Below are 9,086 nucleotides of genomic sequence, written 5' to 3' on the forward strand. Positions count from 1 at the left end.
TTTGTTACTCAATTTTTCGTCGATTTGGATTGAAGTGGGCTCCCCACTACCCTTTATTTCCTCCTTAGAATTTTTCAGATGCTTGCCACTCCTTAGTTGAATGGATTTACATTGTTCCTTCCCATCCTTCCTTGGATTTTCCGTGCCACTAGGCAAAGAACCTTGCGGCCTAGCTTTTAATTTATTGGCCAAATGTCCAAGTTGCAACTCAAGGTTTCGAAGAGAGGCAGCTTGACTTTGTATCACCACATCATTTTTGGCCATATAATCCCGCATTAGACTCTCCAAAGAACTCGATTGGGAATTTTGAGCATGTTGTAATGTCGCGGTTGTTGTGAAAAACCCGGTGGATATGCTTGTCTTCCTTGGGCTAGTGTGGTGCTTGAGCTTGCCCCTTGACCCCCCAAGACAAATTAGGATGATTCTTCCATGCTTGATTGTAAGAATTCGAGAATGCCCCATTGTTTCTGTTAAACTTCTGATTTCCCATGTAACAAACGGACTCCGGATTAGAGGGACACTTCTCAAACACATGCCCTTCTCCACAAAACACACATGAGACATCATCACTTTGTATGGCAGCAGCTGGCTGAATATTTTTAGAGTTCCCAATGCTCAAATTCTTCAAAACATTCGTCATGGAAGCCATTTGAGTTGTCAAAGCCGTTATTGCATCTACCTCAAGGACCCCCACCACTTGTCTACTTGTTGGAGCTCTTGTGTTGGACAATTAGTAGTTGTTACTTGCAATGGTCTCCAAAATCTCAAATGCTTCGTTATAAGACTTCGACAACGAAGCTGCACCATTGGTCGATGCATCTAACACCATTCGAGAAGCTGCATTTAAGCCATTATAAAAAGTCTCCATTTGTATACAATGTGGAATGCCATGATGTGGACACTTTCGCAAAAGTTCCTTAAACCTTTCCCACGCAGCACTTGTAGACTCATCTTCAAGTTGCTGAAAAGACATGATCTCACTTCTGAATTTTGCATTTCTAGTAGGAGGAAAGTATTTCCGCAGAAACTTTTCAGCAAGATCATTCCAATTGGTAACAGAATCAGAAGGCAAAGTGTTGAGCCATGATCTAGCTCGGTCTCGTAGTGAGAATGGGAATAGCTTCAACCTTAGCACCTCTTCACTCACTCCTTGGATCTTGAAAGAATCACTCACCTCCAAGAATGAACGGAGATGGAGGTGAGGATCCTCAATTGGCATCCCGCTAAATTGCCCCACAGTTTGGAGCATTTAGAACATCACTAGCTTGAGCTCAAACTGTGGTGCTTGTATTTCAGGCCTCACAATGCCTGGATTGAGCTCATTAAACATGGGAAGAGCATACTCCCGTATAGCCCTTGCTCGATCATCTGCCAATATGATGGGATTAACAATTTGTTGGGCAATCCCATCATCATCAAGATTCTCAGCCATGATGTCTCGGCCCTTAGCCTTTTGAACCCTTCTTTAACTTCGAAATGTGCGTTCAATCTCGGGGTCAATGGGAGCAAGTTCAAAGTCCTCTTGTTGGTTCATACACTATAGATACCTGAGATTTTAAAGAACAAACCAGCAAGATTAAAAACACAAAAATTATTAGAATGTCGATTAGTTGATAAAACAAAATTTAGAACTTAAAGTCCCCAGCAACGGCGCCAAAAACTTGTTGTGAAAATTTATATTGATTTGTAATTGCGCAAGTGTACACAATCACAAACAAGTAATACAATGATAAGTAATCAAACTTCGTCTCCACATGGACTTTTTACTAAATAATGCAAAACCAACTATAGGCAATTCCAAGAATTTCGAATAAAAATAAAACAAAGTAACAAATTAATTCAAGAGAAAAATTTATAATCTTAATTCTAAACTTGAGAAATAATATTTTAAACTAAATAAACTAAAAATAAGAAGCTAAAAGTGATTAAAGTGGTGATAATTTCAGATTTTTGAAATATACTTGGGTGATTAATTTCCACTTGTATATCTCAGTTGATACAACAATGACTCAACAATCCTGACAGAGTTAACAGATTTCAGAAAAAACAAACCAGCAAGCTTTTTCCAAAACTTGCAATAAACCATTCATAATCTCAACAATGCATTCCAACATCAGATTAGATCACAAATAGTCCAATAAAGCATCAAATCTTTAGTTATGCATGGTAACAAAATATGCCTATTTCACTACTAATTAATACCTAAAAAAAATAAGTAAAAATCATGCATCAATTAGAGGGGTTCAACTAGGTCTTACTTTTTCAAGTAAGATCTAGCTTGCTAAATGTTAGAGCTGGCCAAAAATTAACATTCAATCAACATTTCAATCACACCTAATTGAACAAAGACAAGATTACTCAATCATTGCAAAATCAAAGTACTAGTCCATACAAGGGTTCATAACCACCCAAATCTCAAAGATTTTAGTTCATAGCTGAAATTAACAACATCAAACCAAAAAATAATAGAGTCATGGAGTTTAAGAGACTATTAAAGAGTAGAAAATGATACAAAATGGAAGAGGAGAGCAAGAGAAATGAGTTGGGAGCTCAAATCTTCTATTTGTAGGTTGCATTCTTCTCCTTCTTCTTAGTCTTCTTCTTCTCTTCTTTTTACTCTCTCCTTTCTATTTTTTTCTGTACTTAGATTTCTGAAATTTCGTACTCCCCCTTTCTCAAATGCAGCCACCATTTTTGTTATAGTGAGATTTCTCTCACCTAGAAACTCGAGATCACACTCCTCTTTAAAGGACATGTGTATTCAGATTTCCAATGAAGGCTGAATGTCCGCGAGAGACTTCTCGAAGTTTAGACCTCGCTTAGGATAAAACCAGCGAGATATTGCAAGTGCGACTTAAGTTGCACCGTGTAACCGTGATTCTCATCATACAGGGTAGATCCAACTCGCATGTGTCAGAACATGTGCGAGTGTCCCCTCTATATTTCCGCGACAAGTATAGAGACCAACTCCCTATGATGCAGTTTGGTCCCAACAGCCCTGACAGACCAATATAAACTCGCATGTCCAGATCTTACTAGCTCCAACATGCGATATCTACAAGGGGCGATTACCTAAGGGCGCAGACGTTTCAAACGTACTGGCAATCCTGCGAGCTCAACAAACGGAACATGAACAGTCAACTCGCAGATGCGGAAGACGCATACGTTGATGAACTTAGTAATTGTCACACATTTATTAATGTTAACGTTGTTTGAGTTTAGTTATTGCAATTCAATGTGTGAATAATGGATTAACAATGAATGTGATCCTTATGTAACCGATTGGACGCCTACTTTGTATATAAAGGGGTGATCCACCATGAAAATGCACCTACGAATCCTTTACTACAGTGGACTAAGCAGATCAAAATCTGACTGAACCACTATAATTCTTTGTCTTGTTTACTTTTTCCAGCCTTGTTGTGTGTTCTTGCATTCCCAGTCGAGTACTCGCCATTTTAGGTTGAATACTCGCACTTGTCATTTCCCTAAAAATTCTCTTTTATATCAATTAATTAGTACTTTTTGGTGTTGCGAAATTCACTCGACAACATTTGGCGCCGTCTGTGGGAATTCGACTGAAAGATTTCATTCACTTCAAAGAACACCGTTCATCATGGCTGGAAATCACGTTAACGGAGCTAACAACGGATCCATCAATGTTGGAATGATGAGCGTACCATTGCCTGGAGCTGGAGTGCCACCTGTACACGTCATCAATGGCGGAATAGGGAGGAGCAACATCAGACCTCTCAACCTATTCCCAGAAACGACTGGCCCTCAAGTCGGAGACACGTCCACACCACCAGCAACCATGCATTTTCCCCCCGTCACCCCGGCGGTAGTGTCCGAAGGAATGGTCCAGCTCACGACCGATCAATATGCTGCAATTCAGGATCAGCTGCGAGCACTACAAGCCGAGGTAGATGGACAGAGTCGAGCTCGACGCCCTCCTCGAGTTCCTGCCATTTGCAACGAAAACCCTCAGGTAACAGTTTCCAGACGTCAAACTAACCGTGTACGCAGGGAACGAAGAACTGACCCTGAAGCTCTGGACTTGAATCACCCGACGTCAAGAGATCAATCTGCAAGGTTTCCTAACCAGAGCGCACAAATCGACGAGGATCCTGAGCGCCGCAATCCTCGCAGTCGTCCATCTCGTGACAACGACGCAGAATCGGCCTCTTCATCCTCGCATGGCCGCACTCCGAGCAGGTATACGAGGTCTGGCTCTGTACAGACACAGCAGGGAGGACGTTACCGTGTACACCGAGGTGATCTGCGTGATCACCTCAACGCAGTATTTAGGGCACGCTCCCGCGACCCACATAACATTGAGACGCTCCATGATCCTCATACGGGCGATCAGGGTGTCAACACAGTTAACAACCCGCCTATCGCGCCGATCGCGACCACTGGGATTAATATCCCTTCGAACCTTGCCGCAGTAGTTGCGAGCCCCGCAGTCGCAGCGACTCCAACCCCTGCGACAGGAGGAATTGATCAAAACATGCTGCTGCAAGCTTTGAAGATGCTCGAGCAGCAGCGTAAGCCTATATACAAGCTGCATGGCACTTCGCCTTTTACCGCAGAAGTGCGGCAGGCCCAACTTCCAAAAGGGTTTCGTTTATCCGAATCCCTCAAATATAAAGGTACTTCTAACCCGTTAGATTACTTAGAAAAGTTCAATACTATAATGGAAGTGGACCAGGTACCGCAACTTGCGAAGTGTCGGATTCTTGCGGCAACACTCGAGGAGAATGCCCATGATTGGTTCACCCAACTACCTGAGGCGTCGATATCGACGTGGGAAAACTTCGTCGACTTATTCCTCACACATTTCCAGGCCACAATGACGTATAGGCCACCCTATACGACTTTGGCCAACATCAAACAAGAACCGGGTGAGTCTTTACAAGATTATTTCAAGCGTTTTAACGCGGAAGTAACAAAGGTCGAGAAGGCCCCCGAGTCTTCGCTTGTTTGCATGTTAATTATAGGTATCCTGCCAAGAACCGACTTCTGGAAGGAACTACAAGCCCGAAGGCCGGAATCCTTAGTAGAGTTCTTCGCCATGGCCGAGCCTCACAAGAGAATCGAGAACTCTCTGGCAGAGTTAGAGAAGGGCAAGAACAAACGACGATCACCCATACCGCGGTTGCGCTCTCGCAGCCCGCGAGGGAAGAATTCCAGGGGCCGAAGCCCAAGAAGACGCAGCCCGCGCAGACCGCGAAGCCCGAAGCTGGCTAAGTCACCTCCAAAGAAGGAGTCCTCACCGAAAAGGAAGGGAGGACCTCGCTTCGTCAACTATACGGAACTTGCCGTACCTCGAGACCATATCTATGCGATTGAGGAAAGGAACGACGTCTTCAAGAAGCCGCCCCCCATCAGGGGAAATCGCGACCGAAGAGATCCCAAAAAGTTCTGTAAGTATCACAAGGACATTGGTCACACTACTCTTGAATGTTGGGTCTTGCAGGATGAGATAGAGGAACTAATCAGAAGAGGGAAGTTCGACAAGTATAAGAGAAGCGAGGAAGGACATCCCCAAGCGGATGGCAAAGGAGATGGCCAGAACGCGAGTGGCTCGAGAACACCTCGCAATATCTTAACCATAATCGGAGGACCGCATATCGCAGGCGACTCTCGCAAATCGCAAGAAAGGTATGCCAGAGAAGCCAAGGAGAGGCCATTAACCAATGTGAACAATCTTGGTGAACGGCCAGAGAAGCTCTTCAAGAAAGAATGCGAGGACATCGTCTTTATGGAGAGCGATGCGAGATGGGTCCACCACCCACACTCTGATGCACTCGTGATAGTCGCCAATATTGGTGGAGACAATGTCCATCGTATACTGGTCGACAATGGGAGTTCGGTGAATTTGCTGAATTTCCAAGCCTTCAAGCAAATGGGATTGCAAGAGAAGGATTTGCGACCTATGACATCAAGCATCTATGGTTTCTCGGGAGATGTCATAGCAATCAAAGGAATGATCAAACTCCCAATCACTTTGGGAACTGCCCCGATAACTGCCAAGTCGATGGCCGACTTTGCAGTAATCGACCAATACTCAGTGTATAACGCTGTGATTGGTCGACCAATTCTGAAGGAGATGAAGATCTTAACCTCGATCTATCATCTAACGATGAAGTTCCCTACTCCCTCTGCAGTAGGATCGGTGAGGGGAGTCCAATCTGACTCTCGAGAATGTTATAATGCAGCTGTCAAACTCGCAGAAAAAAGGACGGTGAATGTTATCCACCTTTTGGACGCACCACCACCTCGCCAGGAGATCCTCAGGATCGAGGAGGTACCGCACATAGACAAACCAGACTTGGATCCGAGAATCCTTGATCACACCGCCGCAGCCCAAGCCGCGGAAGATACAATCGAGGTACCTATAGATCCTATAGATAATAACAAAGTTTTAAAAATTGGTTCTAGATTAAACGTACAGTTGCGAGAACAATTAACGACTTTTCTAAAATAAAATCTTGATATCTTTGCCTGGAAACATTCAGATATGGTCGGGATATCTCCACAGGTCATGTGTCATCGCTTGAACATTGACCCCGAAGTGCGAGGTGTCCGACAAAAGCGCCGCAAAATGGACCCCGCGAGGTACCAAGCGCTGAAAGAAGAAGTTGACCGCCTCCTTGTCTGCGGCTTTATACGGGAGTCATTTTACCCCAACTGGTTAGCTAACCCAGTACTCGTGCCAAAGCCTAATGGCTCATGGCGCACATGCGTTGACTTTACAGATCTAAATAGAGCCTGTCCCAAAGACAGCTTTCCTCTTCCTAGCATTGACCAGCTTGTCGATGCCACTGCAGGTCACGCGCTTTTAAGCTTCATGGATGCGTACTCGCGATACAATCAAACCCCGATGTATGAACCAGACCAAGAACATACCTCGTTCATTACTGATCGAGGATTATACTGTTACAAAGTAATGCCTTTTGGTTTAATAAACGCAGGTGCGACTTATCAAAGGCTAGTGAATATGATGTTCGCAGATCTTATTGGAAAGACAATGGAGGTATATGTTGACGATATGCTTGTAAAGTCGCAACATGCGGAAGATCACATTACGCACTTGCAGGCCATGTTCGACATATTGCGGCGATACAAGATGCGTCTAAATCCGTTGAAATGCGTCTTTGGAGTGGGTTCCGGAAAGTTCCTTGGTTTTATGGTAAATCAGCGAGGAATAGAAGCCAATCCTGCGAAGATCAGGGCATTAGTAGAAATGCCGTCACCGACTAAGCCAAAGGAGGTTCAAAGCCTCACGGGTAAAGTCGCGGCTTTAAACCGCTTCATATCCAGATCCTCTGACAAGTGTAAAGAGTTTTTCCAGACTTTGAAAGGTAACAAAAGGTTTCAATGGAACGAAAAATGCGAGCAAGCTTTCCAGGCTTTAAAAACGCATTTAGGGCAACCCCCAGTTTTATCAAAACCGTTGTCCGGAGAAGTTTTGTCCATTTATTTGGCCGTCTCCGAATACGCGATTAGTTCAGTACTAATCCGTGAGGATCAAGGACGCCAACACCCGGTGTATTACGTCAGTAAGCGATTATTAGACGCCGAGACGCGTTATCCTCAAATGGAGAAACTAGCTTTCGCCTTGATAATATCCTCAAGAAAATTGCGACCTTATTTCCAGGCTCACAGCATTGAAGTTTTGACAAACTTCCCCTTAAGACAGGTTTTGGCAAAACCAGAAGCATCGGGGAGATTGTTAAAGTGGGCCATGGAGTTAAGTCAGTTCGATATCAAGTATAAACCGAGAACTGCGATCAAGGGGCAAGCCTTGGCAGATTTTATACTTGAATTCCCAAGCACCGAGGTGGCAGTTGTAGAGGGCGAAAATGACATGGTCGTGGCAAGCAAAGAAGTATGGACATTATATGTCGATGGAGCCTCAAATAATGAAGGTTCTGGCAGCGGAGTCTTGCTAATCAGTCCCAATAATTTCAAGGTACACGCTGCTTTACGTTTTGAATTCTCTGCATCTAACAATGAAGCCGAGTATGAGGCTTTAATCGCAGGTCTGAAATTGGCCCTCGAGATGAAAGTCGAGTATCTACAAGCTTTTAGCGACTCTCAAATCGTGGTATGCCAAGTGAATGGAGAATACCTAGCAAGAGGGCATACCTTGACAAGATTGGTTAAATACTTAGCCATCGTTCGTGAAATAATGCAGAAATTCAAACATGTAGTTGTGTCTCGAGTACCGCGTGCTCAAAATGCCCACGCAGACGCATTGGCCCGACTGGCCTCCACTAGAGAAGTCGAATTACTCGATGTAATTCTGGTGGATGTATTGGCTCACCCAACCATAGATCGAGAAACGATCATGGAAATCGATGATGTCCAGAAGATTACCTGGATGACTCCTATCCTCGCGTACCTTGACAAGGGGCTCCTACCTGATGATAAAATAGAAGCAAGGAAATTACGACAGCGAGCAGCCCGCTATGTGATATATGACCAGAGTTTGTATCGCAGAAGTTTTAGTCAACCACTTCTCAAATGTATCAGTGGAGAAGACTGCGGTTACATACTGCGTGAAGTACACGAGTGAATTTGTGGCAATCATACTGGAGGTAATTCCCTTGCCTTAAAAATTATGCGGCAAGGATATTACTGGCCAACACTGCGACAAGATGCCCTCGCATTTGCAAAAAGGTGTGATAGATGCCAGCGAATAGCCACTTACACACACCAGCCCCCGAGTAACCTCCATTCTATCACGAGTCCCTGGCCCTTTGCAATCTGGGGAATCGATTTAATCGGCGAGTTACCCAAGGGAAAAGGCGGAGTCAAATATGCTGTGGTCGCGGTTGACTACTTCACGAAGTGGGCTGAAGCAAAAGCACTCGCAACCATCACTGCAACGAAATTACGCGAGTTCGTCTACACCTCCATCATTTGTCGTTTTGGCATCCCGCATAAACTCATTTCGAACAATGGAAAACAATTTGACTGTAAAGAGATGCGGCAGCTATGCGACGATTTGGGGATTAAAAAAGCTTTTTCCGCAGTTGCTTACCCGCAGAGTAATGGACAGACTGAAGCAGTTAACA

At 44.3% G+C, this 9,086-nt stretch overlaps 1 non-coding gene across 1 annotated transcript; it reads left to right on the forward strand.

The window, feature by feature from the left end:
* The first annotated feature begins 884 nt into the window (after positions 1-884).
* On the forward strand, positions 885-991 carry LOC115724221 (small nucleolar RNA R71). Its single transcript, XR_004013023.2, has one exon. It is a non-coding gene; the product is annotated as a small nucleolar RNA R71 (small nucleolar RNA).
* Positions 992-9,086: the final 8,095 nt, after the last annotated feature.

The sequence above is a fragment of the Cannabis sativa genome, chromosome 9, assembly GCF_029168945.1.
Source record: "Cannabis sativa cultivar Pink pepper isolate KNU-18-1 chromosome 9, ASM2916894v1, whole genome shotgun sequence".
In the NCBI taxonomy this organism is placed as follows: Eukaryota; Viridiplantae; Streptophyta; class Magnoliopsida; order Rosales; family Cannabaceae; genus Cannabis; species Cannabis sativa.